This window comes from Bos indicus x Bos taurus, chromosome 9, assembly GCF_003369695.1.
Source record: "Bos indicus x Bos taurus breed Angus x Brahman F1 hybrid chromosome 9, Bos_hybrid_MaternalHap_v2.0, whole genome shotgun sequence".
NCBI lineage: Eukaryota > Metazoa > Chordata > Mammalia > Artiodactyla > Bovidae > Bos > Bos indicus x Bos taurus.
The window spans coordinates 88,156,912-88,176,872 of record NC_040084.1 but is presented as its reverse complement, the minus strand read 5'-3'; the positions used below and the strand labels follow the sequence as shown (position 1 = coordinate 88,176,872).

The 19,961-nt window shown below is 42.5% G+C and overlaps 1 protein-coding gene across 2 annotated transcripts in view; it reads right to left on the bottom strand.

Moving 5' to 3' along the window:
- PLEKHG1 (pleckstrin homology and RhoGEF domain containing G1) overlaps window positions 1-19,961 on the bottom strand; it is a 248,853-nt gene that overhangs the window by 134,672 nt on the left and 94,220 nt on the right. The window contains exon 1 of one of the 2 annotated variants that reach the window (XM_027551843.1): window positions 11,035-11,103. The exons of the other annotated variant lie outside the window; for it this stretch is intronic. The gene's annotated coding sequence lies outside the window, so the exon portion shown is untranslated. Of the gene's footprint in view, window positions 1-11,034; window positions 11,104-19,961 lie in introns of those variants that run through there. 2 annotated transcript variants of the gene reach the window in all.

Below are 19,961 nucleotides of genomic sequence, written 5' to 3'. Positions count from 1 at the left end.
GTTACATTTAAAACTGCTTCATTTTCCTGCTGTCCTGGGATGTTCTGAGGTTTAAGTGACTTAATGAGTGTAAGGCATGATGGAGCCTGGCACATACTAGATGCTCATAGTGTCAGCTAGCGCTCAACATGACTGCTCCTGGTATTTAAAAGAGCCCAGGGATTGGCCCATTTGCTTGGGTAAGTAGGTGGGGCCAAAGGGCATGACCTGAGTAAGTAGCAGACTTCATCACCAAGTCTCTCTCTTACCCATTAGCAGGCTGATTAGAGACCATGGACCTCAAAGTCATTTACAGAGCATCTACATTTACAAGGTAATTATCTGTTACCCACAAAACCTTATAGTATGTCACGTACTGAGCCAAAGCATCTAATTGGAATACTTGCCTAGGCATTAGAGACCTCAGGAAAATATTCTAGAGAAGAGTTAGGTTAAATTATTTTTTTAATTTTGAAAGAAGTATAAATCCATAAGAAGTTGCCGAAAAAAAGTACAAGGAGTTCTCCTGTATCATTCACCCAGTGTCCCCCAATGCCAACAACTTGCATCACTGTTGTACGGCAGCGAGACCAGGATGCTGACATCGGGCCAGTCCACGGAGTACACCCAAATGTCATCAGTTTTGAGGACAGTTACACTTTAGTTGTGAAGGACATAAGAACACAGAAAGAGGTGTGAAGGCGATGAACACAATCACTCTCACCTGATGTTACTCTGAAATTTGCCTTTCCATGTACTAGCTGTGAGAAAAAGATAAATGTTAAGCTCATAAACTGTATAAATTATGACTCTTCCTGAAAAAAAAACTTAAATTTCTTTTCAGAGACTGAGCTTAACAACTGTAATCAGATTAAACTGTTTTCCAAATCATTTCTAGATATGAGCATTTATGGGTGATGGGCTTCCCTGGTGGCTCAGCAGTAAAGACTCCACCTGCCAAGTAGGAGACAGGGGAGACCTGGGTTTGATCCTTGGGTTGGGAAGATCCCTGGGAGAAGGAAATGGCAACCCACCCCAATATTCTTGCCTGGGAAATCCCATGGACAGAGGAGCCTGGCGGGCTACAGTCCCTGGGGTCACAAAATAGTCAGACACCACTTAGTGACTAAACGAAAACAACAGACGACAATGGGTGAAGCCATTTAGTCCCTTTTAAAGTGACAGGTAAACTCGAGACTTGGACACAAATCCTAACCCTGCCCAAACATACATCCTCTGTACAACGGCTTTAAGAGGGTAAATGAGGAACTTTAGTACTTTCTATATTGCCCGGCTTTGAATAATTGGATTTTGTTACATTTCTCCATACTGTGTTCACTATAAATTAGTCTTCTTTTTCCTTGAGCATACTTAGGAAGGAGGCTCGGCATACGCAAAGGCGGGATTGAGCCTCACATACTCTATTTTCTTATATATGTATTTGGAGCTATTAAAATGGAATATTTCAATTAGCTAGAATAGGGTATTTGAATAATATATAGTCAGGTTATGGAGTCAAACCATTAATAAGCCAACAACTTCCTTAACTATCAACTATCTTTCAAAATTGATAGTAACACAAGGTAGTTACTGGTCAGTTACAACTGACAACATTTGCTCTTTATCTGAAATATAAAAAATAAAATAAAAATAACTAAAAATAAAAAGAGAAAAAGCATCAGTAGCCCACCAGAAGAACAAAATGTCTTCAAAATTTCTGAAGAAGCAGATTCTCCAGGTCTGTCAAAAAGGACTAGAACTACTTTTTTTTTTTAACTTTTTATATTATACTGAGGTATACCCAGTTAACAATACTGTGATAATTTCAGGTGGATAGCAAAGGGATACTTATACATGTATCCATTTTCCTCCAAACTCCCCACTCCCCCCACCCCATCCAAGCTGCCACATAACACTGAGCAGAGTTCCCTGTGCTACACATAGGACACACTTTAAACATAGCAATGTGTCCATGTCAATCCCAAACTCCCCAACTATCCCCTCCCATTCCTTCCTCCTTGGTAACCCTAAGTTCAGAGAACTACTTTCTTGAGTGGGTAACAACGTGATGACATTTTAAATCCTTCACCCTAAAAAAGCGTCTTTGGTATTAGAAAACAAAACACAGCATTTTCCCTTTGACGATCATAGCTGTCTGTGTCAATCTCCCCCGACTGAGGCCAGCCAGAGTAAATAGATGTTTCAATGGGTGGAGAAGTCACACTGGCCTCCACTGGTACACAAAGAGCTGACAACCCCTGCTGGGGCCATCTGAATTCTAAATGACCAAGCAGAACTATTGTAGAAGGCTCCTCCCTTCTAGGGCCAGCCTTGGGCAAGATTTTGAAATATGAGGAAGCTTGTCCTGGACCACACTGGGCATCTCCCCATCCCTAGGCACCCTGACTTACATCCCAGTTGAGTGTCCTGAAATCTCCCCACTCCCTGGTCCAACCCTGCCCACCCAGGACTCCTTCCTTTAAGGGCTGGGGCCCTACGCTCAGCCCCCCTCAAAGATTCTGAGGATGCTGAGACATCGATCAAATAACCTGCCCAAAGCACACAGCTAGAGAGCTAGAGGCCTGATTTCAAGTTTGGTGCTCTTTCTATTGCCTACAGCACGTTAAATTGTTCTCTGGCCTAAGTGATTAAAAATTTACTATTTTATTCATATTTTTAAGCTCGAGAATTGACAAATTGTAATGATCTTTATTCTTTCAGAATCAAATTATCACAGACATTTTGTTTCAGCTCCTGGAGGAATTTTTATTTATTTATTTTGTTGAGCTTTTTATTTTGTATTGGGGTGTAGCCGATTAACAGTGTGGTAACAGTTTCAGGTGAATAGTGAAGGAACAGCCACACATGTATATGTATCCATTCTCCCCCAAACTCCCTCCCATCCTGGAGGAATTTTTAAATGCTTTAAACTGTTAGTATATTAAAAGGATTTCTGATACTAACATGGTTCCCAAATAATCTTTAGCAAAATTTAGCACAGTTTATATCCATACACACACACACACACACACACATATAAAATTGGAACCCATCAAAATAATTAAAATCTTTTTTTCATTGGCCATAGCATAATTTTTGCATCTTTTCTTGGTAATTCAAAAGTAATTTTATTCTTGGAAATACAACAGTCTTATGGATCGCAAGTAAAGAGACAATCACTTCTGGAGCAGCTTCCAAGTTTGATTTCTGAAACATCACCCACAGACTCCATCTCAACATACAAAGAATACTCACCTGAGACCTTTGTCCCTTGTACTGCACAGATGATTTCTTATATCCCTGGACTTAAAAAGCACTTGTAAAATGATGCTCATGAATCGGTGATTTATTTTTCAAATCCTGGTTAGCTAAAGACTCTTTTTGTGCATTTTGCATAGAGATGCTGTTGTTCAGAAACAAATCCACACAGTGAGATCCAACGGAGCTGAGGAAAATAGACCCTGGACTCAGCACTGGTGCTGCCCGAAGAAAAGAGAGGTGTGTGTGCCTTGGTGTGATGTGTGTATAACTAGATAGTCAAAGTGTTTAGTGCAAGATTAAGAAGTGTCTAAATTCCATCCTCTGATTTCAAATGAAAACTGCAGATTTTCCCCCAGAACTGGCAGCCTGCCATCACCACAGGGCTTAAAGCAGCTCAGGGCTTTGGGGAGAGGAGGGAAGAGACTTCACACACGAGCGCTCACCGCCTGCGGCATCACCTTCGGTCTCCTGGTTTTAGCCTGAATTCCACTGCCAGACTCCCTAGACTTTCAACTTAAGCTAGCAAAGAAATAATTAAAAAGATATATGGGCTTTTAAAAATATTTACAGAGGAAAGACATTCTAAAATATTCTCTGTGATCTGAATTCTCCCTCATCACAATCTTGATATATAGCAGAGGCTCTGGACACTATTTTAGGCTAATACTAGTTTTCTGCAGTCTTTGCATAACTTACATAAACATATCCCAGATTCGTTTGACTGGCTGTGAAAGTGGTCAAGAAAATGATAAAATAACATTTTTTTAAGGTGAAGGTTCTATATTTGAATTCTTTTTTTTTTTAATTTTAATTTTTTGGCTACACCATAGTGTGGCATGTGGGAATCTTAGTTCCCTGACCAGGGACTGAACAGGTGCCCCCAACATCGGGAGCACAGAATCTTAACCACTAGACCGCCAAGAAAGTCCCCTGAATTCTTATTTTAACGTTTCTTCCCCACTTTCTTCCACACCACAGTGACTTCAATAAGCACCTTGGGTCACTTTATAGATATTCTCACACAAAATCTCCTCCATTCAAGAGGGTCACATTGTATTTTCAAAAAAAACTTCAGATGGAGTTTCTCATGGAAACTCTCAAGTCGGACATCTGCAAAATAGCAATCATGGATATTTGTGCCTTTGCATTTGTTCAGCATCACAATGAACACTTGCTAGTCCTTATAAGAATTACAAGGTCTCATCTGGTCCCTGAAACTCAAGTGTCCCCATTTCAAAGCTGGGCAGTTTGAGGCTTAGGCAAGCTATGTAACAAGTTCAAAGTGACTCAAGTGGAAATACAAGAGCCAGGATTCTGTGTTCTTAACCATTGCCTTATACCTTAACATTTCAAGGAAAGGAGAATCAACAGTTTTCTCTACAAGGAAGAAATACTTTCTGCAGCCTAGGATCCTACTCCATAGATCAGAGCTATATTTCTAGTGAATTCCTAACATTTCAACACCTAACATCCTTATTTCAAACTGAGATCAACTAGGGGCAACTTAGCACCAACAAAACAAAAAATAAAAACATCAAAAAAAAGAAAACAAAACCCAAAGGCGGACAATGTGTTATATTGGCAGCTTTTAAAAAGTTTTTCAAAAATAATCAAAGATGAAAAAATTACGTTTGTGAAAACATCAAGCTAAATCCAAGTCTGGAAGCATAAAGCATTGAGCAACTTCTTTGTAAAGAAAATGGAAACCAGGTCGATTTTTCAAATAGGACAAATATTGTTCTTTGGAAGGGAAACTTGTTGCTGAATCTCACCATGGAGCAAAAGGCTTATAAACTTTAGAAAAAAAATAAAGTTCACATGGAAACAAAAACACAACAGAAACTTCAATATGGAGACCGACAGACGCTGCACGTCTTCCCAATTATTTTCAAAGCCATCGTTGGCTATTCAAATGTCCATGGAGAAGTAATAAAATACCAACAATTCTGGTATTCCAGGGGAAATGCTTATGCTCAAGCTTTTAAACTTTGTTTTTGTAAAATTTACAGAGACGATTAATGGAACTGATGACTTACAAGACAGCTCTAGGAATGGACTAGAAAACCTCTAAAAGATGAGAATCACTCAGTCATGAGGACCACATAGTAATATGGGTTTTTACTGTGTACCAGGTACCATTTTTATGCTTTAAAAAGTTAACTCATGTTTTTAGGGGAGAATGGATACATGTATATGTGTGGCTGAGTCCCTTTGTTGTCCACTTGAAACCATCACAACATTATTAATTATTAACATTATTAACAACAACTGTGTTGTTGTTGTTTGGTCACTATGTCGTGTCTGACTCTCTTGTGACCCCAAGGACTATAGTCTGCCAGGCTCCTCTGTCCATGGGATTTTCCAGGCAAGAATACTTGAGTGGGTTGCCATTTCCTCCTCCAGGGGATCTTCCTGACCCAGGGATTGACCCTGGCTCTCCAGCATTGCAGGCAGATTCTTTACCATCGGAGCCACCTGGGAAGCCCCACTAACCAGCTATACACCAACAGAAAATAAAAAGGTTTTAAAAGATTAATCTTTTCTAGGGTTTCATATAAATTGAATCTGTATATAATCTTTTGTGTCCGGTTTTATTCAGAAAAATTATTTTACAAATCATTCATACTGTGTGTATCAGTGGTTCTTTCAGTATTTCACTGTATGGATATACCTCAATTTGTGCTTCCATTCACCTTCTGATGGACATTTATGTATAATAGTTTCCAGTTTGGAGCTAATCTGAATAAAGCTGCCATGAACCAAAAAAAAAAAATTAACTCATTTAATTCTCATAACAATTCTAAAAGGTAAGTATTGCTATTCTATTTTACACTTAAGAAAAATGAGGCACACAGGAGGGAAGTAGCTTTCAAAGTCATCTAACTATGAAGTGGTGTAACTGGTATATAATCCAGACAGTCTAACTCTGGGGCTGAAATGTTTATTCCCTCTGCTACACTAATTCCCTGCAGCTGAGCTCTGCGTGTAAAGACAGGGATTGTCCCCACATAACTGGACTATTAGTGGGTAGGAAATATAAATAGCTGTCATGTTCCTTCTGCAAAGGCTCTTATATAGACTAGACTTGTGACACCTCTGTCTGATGGTTCACAGCCCATCACAGCTTTCAAGAGTGAAAGCTCCTAGCTAAACTGTGGGAAGCACATGGAAAGGCGAAGATGAGTGAAGCAATAAACATATACAAAGCTGTACCAATTTGGTGGGGAATGACTTCTAAACTCTTGTTTGATATAGCCTTCATTTTTTAAAGTGTTATTTGCATCTTTTGCCATTTCAGACGGTAAAGCGTCTGCCTACAATGCAGGAAACCTGGGTTTGATCCCTGGGTTGGGAAGATCCTCTGGAGAAGGAAATGGCAACCCACTCCAGTATTCTTGCCTGGAAAATCCCATTTTTTCAGGAGCGTGGTGGACTACAGTCTGTGGGGTTGCAAAGAATCGGACACGACTGAGTGACTTCACTCTCTCACTCACTCACCATTTTACTCTGCCTCTCAAGCCAGTCCCAAGCTCCCTGAGATCATGACCTGGGCCATTCATGGTCCTGAATTCCCCTCATGGCTTTTGCAAAGCAGATGCTTCGTGGATGTGGCTGTGTGATTTACATGTGCTGCGCCCACCCTCCCACAGAGGCTGAGCACCAAGCTGGCTCTTCGTGGAAGTGAGGCATGAAGATGTGTGGAGAGAGGGGGTGAGAAGGCAGCCAAATGTTAGAGAACAAAGCCTTGGCGGCTGGGAAGAGACAGACCTCACGGGGAGTGGTGGGATGATCCAAGGAAGTATTGGACAATGACCAAATGGGGTAGTTACTGATGCAGGACCTCAGAGTCTATCCCACGGAATTCAGAGACTCTTCCATAGCCAATTTGGATCACTGGCTCATGACACAGGGGAGAAAAAGAGTCTGCCAAGGGCTTTGTTTGCTGACACGAGAGCTTCCAAGTCCCAGAGTCAAAGAGATCAGAAAAAAAAAGTCAAAGTCCAGAATCAGTTTCCAGGAACGGAAGAGACAGTGCTGAAGTCATTTTACTTAATAATATTTTCTTATTATAACGTGCTTGCTGCATGGGAGGCCACCAGTAGGCAAATACATCTTCACACTCTTCTGACAAAGCAAGTAGAAGCATAAAGAATTACAGAGAGATAGTGAAGCACATACATCCACTTCTGTTCCCTAGTCTAATCAGCTCTGAGGAAGCTTCAACAAGTTCCCACCACTTTTTCAACAGAACTAATCTCACGTCCTGAGTCCAGAATGAGAAGTATAATCAAATAGAGAAGTGCATGAGGGGATAGAGCTTAGTAGCAGGGGGTGAAGCTGACCATGACCTGGACTGAATCTGGCTGGAAAAATCATTCACTAGTGTGAACGTGAGCAAATTGCTGAACCCCTTAGGATCTCAGTTGCTTCTTGTGTAAAATGGGGACAATCTGGCACTTACTGCACATGGTTGAGAGGATTAAGTGATAAAGTACTTATCCAAATGTCCAGATATCGCTCAGCCATATCTGACTCTTTGTGATCCCATGGACTGTAGCCCGCCAGGCTCCTTTGTCCATGGAATTCTCCAGGCAAGAATACTGGAGTGGGTAGCCATTCCCTTCTCCAGGGGATCTGCCCAATGCAGGGATCGAACCCAGGTCTCCTACATTGAAGGCAGATTCTTTACAATCTGAACCACCAGGATACATGTAGAGATCTTCAGACTTGTGTTTTCTTAGATTCTGTATTTGCCCATTTTGTATCCATTAATTCATCGGAAAAGACCCTGATGCTGAGAAAGATTGAGGAGAAGGGGGCGGCAGGTGAGATGGATAGCATCACTGACTCAGTTGACATGAATTTGAGCAAACTCCAGGAAACAGTGGCGGACAGAGGAGGGCATGCTGCAGCTCATGGGGTCACAAAGAATTGGGTTGAGAGGATCCCCTGGAGATGGGATAGACTACCCACTCCAGTATTCTTGGGCTTCCCTTGTGGCTCAGCTGGTAAAAAATCTGCCTGCAATGCGGGAGACCTGGGTTTGGTCCCTGGGTTGGGAAGATCCCCTGGAGAAGGGAAAGGCTACCCAACTCCAGTATTCTGGCCTGGAGAATTCCATGGACTGTATAGTCCATGGGGTCGCAAAGAGTCGGACATGACTGAGTGACTTTCACTTTCACTTTAGCGACTGAACAACAACAATCGTAGGGCCAAACAAACAGCCAGAGTTGTTTACATCTCCCCTGTGACCCAGAGTGTACTCTGAACCACCCCTTTATCTAACTCTCACACAAAACCCCAGGGTTAGATATTAGACAAGTAGGGGAAGCCCATATATCCCAAGGCCAGCTAGAATTATTCAAACTAGCCAGTCCTAAGCTGTGGACCCTGCCCTGCGTGGGCAACCCCACGGAAACACCAATCAAGTCTGACCTAGGCTTTCCTCTCATTTCTTTCTGCCTCTTGGACAAAACTGGCGTGTCCCCATGTGGCCTTACATGGCATGCCAGCACCCCCACCCTTGGGAAATGTGAGTAATAAGAATCTTTTAGTGGCATTAGTCCCTCCATGTTATCATTCAGTCACTTCCATAAACGAAAATCCCATGAGTACAGTCATTGAGATGATGGACCTTATAAGCAATTGCTATAAAGACTTTTATAAAAGCCATAAACATAATGTTACATCTATGTGTCTTCTTTCCACCTTTCCTTTTCTTACTCTCAGTTTCAGAGTTTGGGGCTGAATCATGACAATGACCTCCTTAATATATTTTGTTAAATTCAATTTCTTGGTTCCTCAAGCCATATCTTTACACAGCTCTCTTCTAAAACTCAGAATGCACATCTACACTCTGCCAAGAAAGTCTGATATAGTTCCATGTGGTCTGCAGCTCAAGTCCACACTCCTTACCTTGGTAGTTGGCCTTCTAGTGTCTGGCCAGTTACTGCAGCTGTATTAGACTCCTCAATGCTCCCCATGAGTACTACCAGCTTTTCATGCCTCTGGGCCTTTGCTCAGGCTAGTGTCTGCCCTTGGGATGCTCTTCCCACTCTTCTCTAAGTATGGTACATGTGGCCTCTGAGTGAATTTGCTTCTATACTATAACTGCCCCGACAGTAAATAACCAAATTAATTTCAAGCCTTTGGTTTGACTTAGGGGAAATGCCATGCGTGAAAAAACGTTGGACGTGTAACAAGAGCAAATATTTACTTTCTATTAGCCCTAATTTCAGAGTTGAAAATACCTTCAATGGTTTGGAAGGCCCAACTCAAGTTCTATCTACTTGGAAAACTGTACTATCTCTTAAAATTAATCATTCCTTCCTCCAATATCCATTTACCATGTATTTAATTCTGTTTATTCATATTTGTTGCATTTCTTTACCTTTGTTTTCTCTAGGTCACAAACGCTCTTTTGGGGTCAAGGATAAGCCTTAGATAGATTTTAAAAGCTGTCATCATAGGAAAAAAAAATCTGTAACTACATGTGGTATTGAATGCTAACTAGACTTACTGTGGTGATCATTTTATAACATACCAAAATCAAATCATTATGGTGTCTGTCAATGGTATATGTCAATTATACCTCAATTTTAAAAAAGGAGAAGACTTAGTAATTCTGTAATAATTCTTTAATCTTTCTAGCATGCCCATTAGTCTTACACATATGCAGATCAGTGAATATTTATTGAATCATAAGCCCTATGATTATTCTAATTAAAATAAGGGGCTCTTATCAAATGGTAATGATAGTTAATCATGGGGAAATATGGGAAAAGGGATACATAGCTTGTCTAAACTAGTAAAATTAGTACAATTCAGAGTATGAGAGTCTATTAAATACCATCAGAAAACAGTCATAGATACAGTAAATTATTTTCAATCATTACTGTCATATTCAGTCATTACCATTCATTATAAAATGGAGTTAATTTTAATTTTGGCCTACAAAGATCAAACAATTTCATCTTATAGGCAAAACATACACCAAGCTGTGATTTCTCAGGGTTCATTTTACCCTTGCCTAATGTTGCACCCAAGAAATTAAAAGATGCTTGCTCCTTGGAAGGAAAGCTATGACAAATCTAGACAACATGTTAGAAAGCATACACATCACTTTGCTGACAAAGGTCCATATAGTCAAAGCTATGGTTTTTCCAGTAGTTGTGTACAGATGTGAGACCATAAAGGAGGCTAAGTACTGAAGAAATGATGCTTTTGAATTGTGGTGCTGGAGAAGACTCATGAGAGTAGTCCCTTTGCAAAGAGATCAAACGGGTCAATCCTAAAGGAAATCAGTCCTGAATATTCACTGGAAGGACTGAAACTGCAGCTGAAGCTCCAATACTTTGGCCACCAGATGTGAAGAGCAGACTCATTGTAAAATATTTTGATGCTGGGAAAGATTGAAGGCAAAAAGAGAAGAGGGTGGCAGAGGATGAAACAGTTAGATAGCATCACTGACTCAGTGGACACGAATTTGAGCAAACTCTGGGAGATGCTGAGGGACTAGCAAGCTTGGCATGTTACAGTCCATGGAATCACAGCGAATCAGACACAACTTAGCGACTGAACAACAATAACAATACATGGGGTATGATTAAAAATTCCACTTGGAATTTAAAGAAGCCAAACAAGCTACCTGAAACTTGTCCTAGTCCTAACGAAGGAGATGGGCCAGCTAAATAGGAGCCCAGATCCACTCCTGGTCCCCATTCCTTCAAGCCTAGGCTGGAGCTGAATGAGGGGATCGGGTGTAGGTAAAATCATATTCTCTTTAGTGGTTACCTGAAACTTCCCCCGGCAGGTCCTCAATATCTGGTGGTGAGCTGACTTTATCATCTGACTCTGCTCCCAGCAGAACTGTTGAAAAAAGAAAGTTGGTGGAGATTTACAGCTACCTTTTCTTACTAGCTGGGTGGTTGAGCTTGGAAAGGAATGAGAACCATTCCATTCATACACGGAGAAGCTGTTTCCCAGCCGACATGATGAGGGAAATGGTGGTTTAGAAAGAATCTTAAAAATTACTCAAAGATGATTACAGGCTGTCACTGAGAAATGAGGAAGGAAAGGCTTTCTTTTCGACTATAGGGTGTCGAGTCCTACAGCCAGAAATTATTATTTTATATTGAGGCCAATGGTAGTCTGTATGCCTTTGAAATGTGAAAAGCAATAATAACTTAAGCACCCGGTATGACTTATAAGGCATCAAGATAGATTATACAGGTTGGCCATGAAAACGAGGCTCCTGCCTTGACAACATTTTGCAGTTCATGTTTCTGAAGGCCCTGCCATCAAAAACAGTCACTCACTGAGTGCCAATCATAGAACACTGGCCATGGTGGATTTACAGCATCAAGCCAGAGGGCTCTAACTGGGCTTATCACCTAGAGGAGGACTATAGGACAAGTGAATGGTGGGTGTGGCCTCTGCTATGCTGGAAATGAGTGACATGGCCAAGTTTTTCGGGCATTCACAGGCACTTCATTGAGGAACAGAATTTCTGAAATAGCACATACACAAAAATGGACATGACTTCACTCAACAATGCAAGTCACTTTGTTGCGTTTTTAAAATATGCAAAATGCAAATGAACTTATGTATGAAATAGAAACAGGCTCACAGACATAGAGAACAGGCTTGTGGTTGCCAGGGGAGAGGGAGGGATGGATTGGGATTTGGGGATTAGCAGATGCAAACTGCAGTACACTGAATGGATAAATAACAAGGTCCTACAGGATAGTACAGGAAACTATATTCAATATCCTGGGATAAACCATAATGAAAAGAATATGCAAAAATGTGTCTGTGTGTATAAATGAATCACTTTGCTGTACAGTAGAAATTTACACAACATTGTAAATCAACTGTACTGCAATAAAATTAGTGAAGAAAATGAATGTGCAAAAGTTTGTTCTTGGTTAGATGTTGAGAAAGTAGGCTGGGAATCATCTGCAGCAAATGTATCCTTTGATGACTTATTTCCAGGTCCTCATGAAGGGCTTCATTTCGCCTCCCTCCTCCTTCTCATGTCCTTCACAACTTTTGAAACAGTCAAAGCATAATGAGAGCACATTTTAGTTAAGTGTGGGCTGCCACATAAGCATACATGTATATCCTTAGTTATCTGGACAGAACTGGAAGAAACATAGGTATATTTTGTATTTAAAGATGAACCCTGTGAATCACCCCACTCCACCCTTGCCTCCAGTTTCCCTACTTCAGAGAGGTGTCAAAAGGCTTCTTCAACTTGCAAGAGTTTCTGTTTCAGTCTGACTGCTCTTAATTCCTGAGCCCAGCACCAAAAAAGAGTAATGAGGTCAACAGAGCCAAGAGCAGCTATGAGCTGAAAAGACTTGTTTCATGTCACACTACTAAGCAGCTGGGATACTCTTTAATCATCCTAAAAAAAAAATCACCAAATAGGCTCCAAACTAGTATGAATTAGGCATTGTCAGATTTCCTGAGTTAACTTCGGACATGTCACAGTTTAACATATTATATATGCTACTCTACTAACACTCTACTCTCAATATTTAGTGATTCTATGGCATGTGAAATAAAATTCTAGGTGTGTGAAATAACTGCAGCTGGAAATTTTTACATCAAAAGAAAATACCATTGCTCCAGTAAAGAAAGAACTAAAGCATAAAGATTATATTACTTTTTATTTAAATTCTCTTTGCTGGTACCTAAAAGTAAAACCTTATAAAATATTCATCTTGTCCAGCTCAAGATAAATTTGTGGAATACTCTAGACCAGTTCTTGGACTAGACATGAGGGGATAAAAAGGATTTTTAAAAGATTAATCTATGGCCCCTGCCTTTAAAAAGCTAACTGAAAACAAATACCTTTCTAAGAGTCTTTTCAGACTTTAAATAAACATAAAAATACCAGTAGACCGAAAAATATCTCAAGGTTTTTCTATGACCAGGTTAGAAATTAAGATATATTTAAGGGAGGGAGAATAAAATAGAATTAAAACATACTATCCTTTCAGCCATAAAAAGGAATGAAGTTCTGATACATGTTGTGATGACTCTTGAAAATATTACTCTAAGAGAAATAAGCCAGATGTGAAAGGAAAAATATTGTATGATTCCATTTATATGCAATATCTAATCTAGGGACATATCTAGAGGCAGGAAATAGGTTAGAGGTGACCAAAGGTGGGGGCAGGAGAGAATAGGCAGTTACTGCTTCATGGTTACAGAGTTTCTGTTTGGGGTGACCAAAGTTTTACAAGTAGACAGTGGTCATGACTGTATCGAATTATGAATGTAATTAATACCACTAAATTGTACTCTTCTAAATAGTCAAAGATGGTGACTGCAGACATGCAATTAAAAGACGCTTACTCCTTGGAAGAAAAGTTATGACCAACCTAGATAGCATATTCAAAAGCAGAGACATTACTTTGCCAACAAAGGTCCATCTAGTCAAGGCTATGGTTTTTCCAGTGGTCATGTATGGATGTGAGAGTTGGATTGTGAAGAAAGCTGAGCGCCGAAGAATTGATGCTTTTGAAGTGTGGTATTGGAGAAGACTCTTGAGAGTCCCTTGGACTGCAAGGAGATCCAACCAGTCCATTCTGAAGGAGATCAGCCCTGGGAGTTCTTTGGAAGGAATGATGCTAAAGCTGAAACTCTAATACTTTAGCCATCTCATGTGAAGAGTTGACTCATTGGAAAAGACTCTGATGCTGGGAGGGATTGGGGGCAGGAGGAGAAGGGGACAACAGAGGATGAGATGGCTGGATGGCATCACCGACTCGATGGATGTGAGTTTGAGTGAACTCCAGGAGTTGGTGATGGACAGGGAGGCCTGGTGTGCTGCAATTCATGGGGTTGCAAAGAGTCGGACATGACTGAGCGACTGAACTGAACTGAACTGAAATAGTCGAAATAGCAAATTTTATGCTATATAAGATTTTTCTATAGCTTAAAAACTGAATAATGTAATGTACCAGAAATTATTGAATTGTATCCTTTAAATGGGTGAATTGTATGGCATGTAAATTATATAATAAAGCTGTTTAAAAAAATCCCTCACTTGTTAGCATACTACTTTGTCATCTTGTAAAGCTCTGAATATTCTTAAATAAATGTACCAGGAATACAACAAGGTGATCAACATCTGAAACACTACAGTTCACATTTCTTTCTGATTGCCAGATGTCACCAGTGATCACTAACTCTTCTGGCACTTGAGAACATAGCAGAGCCTTCTATCTTTTTCACATCCGGTTAAACAACGAATTGACTATCTTGCCATGAATAAACATGTAAGACCGTGTTCACAGTAGCCTCTTGATTTGATTCATTTTGAATAATATCAGCATGAAAATTATGGTTGGAAACCACCATCAGAACAAAACAAATTGTAACATTGAATCTTCATACCTCTCAACTGTAGGTTAGCTAGAGACCAGAGAAAGTCAGTATCTAGAAAAATGTGCGGCACATACACATTTGAAATGAAGGGATAGTCAGCCGTTACTGCTTGGAACCTCTCAGAGCTCTGAGTCAGATAGAAGCCTTTTGAGGGGAAGCAGGCTAGCTCAGAAAGCCCCGGGGAGTTAATTCTTTCTGGGCTCATCCCTGCTTCCTCTGCTGGCTCTGTGCTTCTCTCATAAGTCAAACATCAGCAAGACCAAAGAGTTCCCTTCTAAGCATCCTTAAGAAGTCCAAGGTCTAGACAGAACAGAATGAGGTCAGGAATTTCCAAAGTGTTTCATTCCAAAGAAAATTTCTTTCAGAAAAGGCCACCAAAGACTTCGGAGTGAAGTTAACAGGCAAGCTACATTTTGGTCATGAGTTCTATTGCTGCCTCAAAACAAGAGTAACAGAAAATAAAAATAATTAATGAGGAAACCCAGAGGCTAACTGCTTTTACCATTTCCCACACCAGAAGTAACAAAATGATATGACTTGGACCAGAATTTGCCAAAAGCCAGTAAACCTTTTCTGTCCTACTAGTCGAATATACATATCATAGAACCAGGATACATGTTAAAATAAAAGCTTTTGAAGGAAAATAGGTGAGATGATGATCTTTCATTGTGCAAGCACTGAAGGTCCCTATGTCTTTGACTTGGAAAAGAGAAAATAAACTTTCCACCAGTGAGTTAGCCATAGTTTATAATAACCTGAGAAGAAAAACAGACTGAAGATGTATCAATTCTCTTTGAAGGGGTGTGTGTCTGGGGAAGCTCCTAAGCTCATGATCACCTTCCTGAACCCTTTAAAAAGAAAACTAGGCATTCATAGCAAAGTCACAAACCTACCTCGAGTCTGAATTTCATCTTGGCTCTGAGGGATAATAAGCTTGGATTCTGCCCTTCGAGGAGAGCTTCGATTTCTCCACCCTCTGACCAGAGCCCCCACCATGGTTGTGGACAGCATGTCCCCAGGTGGCCAAGGCCCTACCGGGTGCCCGGGACGGGGTGGACAGCCCTGTCTGGCTGCCACCGTCGGGAGGATTCCGTCCACCTGTGATGGAGCTACACCCCAGACAGACAGGTCCGGGCAGTTCACCCGCCTTCGGCCTCCACCCACACACTCATCCTGTGTTGTGGATCCTCCTTCAGGAGGCCCAGGGAAAGTGGGAGATGAGACGAGCAAGGGCAGAAAACAGAATAAACAGAGATGAGCGCTACCAGACAGCCCATCCGGAGGAGAGGATGCTCGGTGTGACAGAAGCGCCCATCTCCTGGACAGAGTGCTTTGTTCTTTTGACTCTTCTTTTTTGACTTATGGAAATAAAGCCTACTTTTTCAACATTTAAAAATGACTATTTTAAATGTACTCGAGATAAAGCATAATAGAAAAGATTATGAAAAAGAATATATATACATGTATACAACTGAGTCACTCTGTTGTACAGCAGAAGTGAACACAGCATTGTAAATCAACTACACTTCTATATAAAATTAAAACAAAACAAAACAAAAAACCCAAACCTACAAGCAAACAGACAAAAGTGAAGGTGTGGGTGGGGGCATGAAAGTGTGTATCTATTTCTCTTTTCCCAGCTCATCTTCTCTCCTAAATTGGAACAGCTTTCGGGCAATTGTTTTTCCAAAAGGGAACCAGTCGTCTAGATAAACAGAATTTGTTTACAAAATGTGAAAAGTATTTCTAAAGTCTGAGTGTTCACGACACAGAATTATATCAGCTTTTGTGGATGAGGAAAGTTGATTAAGGGAATTTAATAAAATCTTACAATTATGTAAATACTCAAGAACTTACGAAAAAAAAAAAAAATGAATTGATTCCGATGACCTAATTCTTTTTTGTCTCCTGGTGAGCTAGTAGGAATTGCTTGACTGAGGTGGGACCTGTGTGTTGGGCATAGAGTACACTGCTCACCTATGCCCCCTACTGGTCAAGATTCCAGGTGCACATCGGTTAGAGACCAATGCTTGCCTTAAACCTGGATGGGGGTGGGGGGTGGTTGTCAGGCCGTAGAAAATTCTAGAATCCCTTGGTACACTATATTCACTCAGCCTGAATTAATTGTAGGCAGGCTGGGTCTTTTGACATTATTTTCTGTCCTTATGACTGCTATGGATTACACAGATGGAGGAGATGGAATGATCCATTCCCTGACTTTGCTCTACTTTTCCTCCCCAGCTACACTTTATCTGATAAGATCAAGGTTGTTTTTGCAGGAAGCAGGCAAATTCCCCAAATCCCTCCACAATCATCCCAATACTTTTTAAAAAAGCCTCCAGTGTGCTAAAAAGCAGTAGCGTTTTGGGGATACGTATTTTATATATTCATTTAGTTGAACTTTCCATAATTTGCTAATTATTTTGACTTTTCCAAACTGTAGAAAAACTTTGGTATCATGGCAGACCAAGGGAAGGTAGAAATGAAGGATAGGGACTTGAAATGGCCTGAGAGCAGGAAGCTGTCATCTCTGATTTCTGCTCCTGACCTCAGGAGGAGTTCAGACACACATCTGAGGCACCGGCTGGGGTCACTCTGGGGAGGCACAGTGGTTGCTGAGAGGGCCCAGTCCTGTGTCCTCCCCGCTTCCTCACTGGAGCAGGGGCTCCCTCTGCCCGGGGCAGCTCCCTCCCCTCCGCCACTGAGGGCCCAGCCAAGGATCTGCTGGGAGAGGCACTCAGGAAACAACACCACCTGCCCTTCAGGGAGAAGGGCAAGGAGGCCTTCAGCAGTCTCTCAGTTCCTGTGACCCCCAGAGTCACAAAGAAACTGCCTTCTTCTGGGGACACCCCCCTGGCAGTGGGATGACCTCAGGGAAGGACAGCAGGGGAGCCTGGTACTCAAGCCTGGGGTCTGGTCTTAGCCGAGAGGCAGGGGTCTTGAGGAAGGCCCAGTGTCACTCGGAATTCCTCAGGGGACAGAGTCAGGAGGCAGGAGTACAGTGTGTGTTTACTCTGAACCATCTCTTGGTGGAACGCTGTCCCAGCCGTAGGAGGCTGGGTGGGCAGGGAGTGCAGGCTGGTAGGGATCCCAGAAAACCATCAGGATGAGCAGAAGCTGCCTGGCCTCATCCTCAGGGTGAGGTGGTGGAGATAACACAGTGATGCTGAAAGCAAGTGATCAGCTCTATGAAGGGCCACTAATGCCCCCAGACGGAGCTCTTCTCTGGGGCTTGATCATCAGTGCTGCCACGTATCTGAGATCCCTGCAGACAGCAGCCACCCGTCTCCAGTGGGCCAATCAGAAGTCCAGGGCGGGAGACACACAGGCCAGGGTTGGAAGTACAGCAATCTGCCCCACCTCAGGCCCTGGTCCCTGCACAGCTGCTGTTAGTCACTGATGTGAGACGGAGACCTGTGACAAAGGCAGTACATGGAGCCAGTGGATGCCTGAAATAACACTCCCCACACGCCAGCCCTGAGTCCTCCACATTCAAGGCGGTATACAGCTCCTCTGTTCTCAGACAATCCTCATGCTCACAACCACAGCACTTGTCGCCCTCTGGGGCATCCATCTGTCCCACTCCACCAGCTGCCTCCAATCCACTGCGTATCAGAAACATTTTATAAAATACAGATTCCCGGGGCTCACCCTGAAATGACTACTCTCCCAGGTCTAAAACTGCCCGGGAGCCTACATTTTCCCTAGCTCTCCCTGCCAGCCTGAAATGGATGAAGGAAGGTCCAAAGAAATAAAAACTTACTTGACCTGGCAGCCTGGAGGGATTAAGGAAGGTCTGAAGAAATAAACTTACTTGAAGGTGGGCTTCTTCTTCTTTTTTTTTTTTTAAATTAATTGATTTGCTTCGGCCATGTCCTGCAGCGTGTGGGATCTAGTTCCTCAAACCAGGGATCAAACCCACGCCCTGTGCATTGGAAGCACAGAGTCCTATCCACTGGACCGCCAGGGAAGTCCTAAATGCGGGCTTCCCGAAGTCTGGGACCTTCATTACCTTGGTGACAGCAGGGGAGCCAGGTGTGTGACCAGCTCATAGTGTGCTGGATACGGGAAATGAACGCTCTCCCCTCGTCTCCACACGCATCGGGCTGCCTGGCCCCTCATCCTGCTGAGAAGCTCCCTTGCTTCTTCTACTCCCAAGGCCACCCTGCCTGCAGCAGCCATCCCATGACACAGTCTTGTCTTTTCTCCGCCCCAGGGCCCCTCGGAATCCCCACACTCCACTCGCCTGGGGTGTTCTGGCCCAGAACACGACTGGCCCAGGCAGCAGCTTCCTATCCCATTCACCCCACCCCCACCCCCCCCACACAAAACCAAACCAAAAACCGGCTCCATCTTCGCTTCAGATGTCTGAGGCCCTGGGTACCATTGTCACGGGGTCTATGTGGACTCAAGCTTTCGCCACAGCTCGGAACTCTCTGTCATCCTTAGTTTGCTGGTGGCAGCAGGTGGACGCTCAGTAGCCAAGGTTTTCCCCGACAGGAAGCTGAGCAATGACCAGGACTGCTGTGGGAAACGTGGTCAGGAAGAGGAAGAAGAGTAATGTCCTGCTTGTGGAGGGCAACCCCACCCTTCCCAGGTCCTACACATCCACTTCCTGAAAGAGACCCGCCAGAGGCCACCGGTGCACCCGCCAGGAAGCGAAGGACAACGAGAGCCCATGAGGTCATCTCCCCCCGTCAGACTTATTATAAGACACCCTCCCCTTCCACTCCTGAAAAGGGGCACACTGGGGAAGGAAACACACTTTTTCTTTAGACAGCAGATCTAGAAACCCAGAGTCATGCTGAAGGCTCCAGAGAAGCCAATATATGTCCAATGATAAACTTCAGCTCACAGATATTTGCTTTTAATTTCCTATGGTGTCCATAAGTTACCAACTATTTTCTAAATTTCAGAAACATCATTACCATCCCCATCCGCCTTCTGAAGAGCATGAGGGCCGAACCAGCCACATGCTTCTTCCTAACGTCTCAGGACCTGGTTCTGGTCACACAGAGGGCTCTTGGCAACTGCTGATTGTGTAAAGGCATGACAAGCTGTGATGATATGGCTGTCAGCTACTAAAATGTGCACTGAGCGACCAGAACCAAGAATAGCTTCCATCTCTGTAGCAAATATATGTTGTTGCTATTCAGCTGCTAAGTTATGTCTGACTCTTTGCAAGCAAATATATGACTTCTCACTATTCTTTCAAGAAGGAGCTGCTGGGAGGAGGGCTGGCTATGTGGAGAATTTCTTCCATTTGAGTGGGGCTCCAAGAGCTCCTGGTCTCTCTCTGACTCCTCACACACATTTCTCTT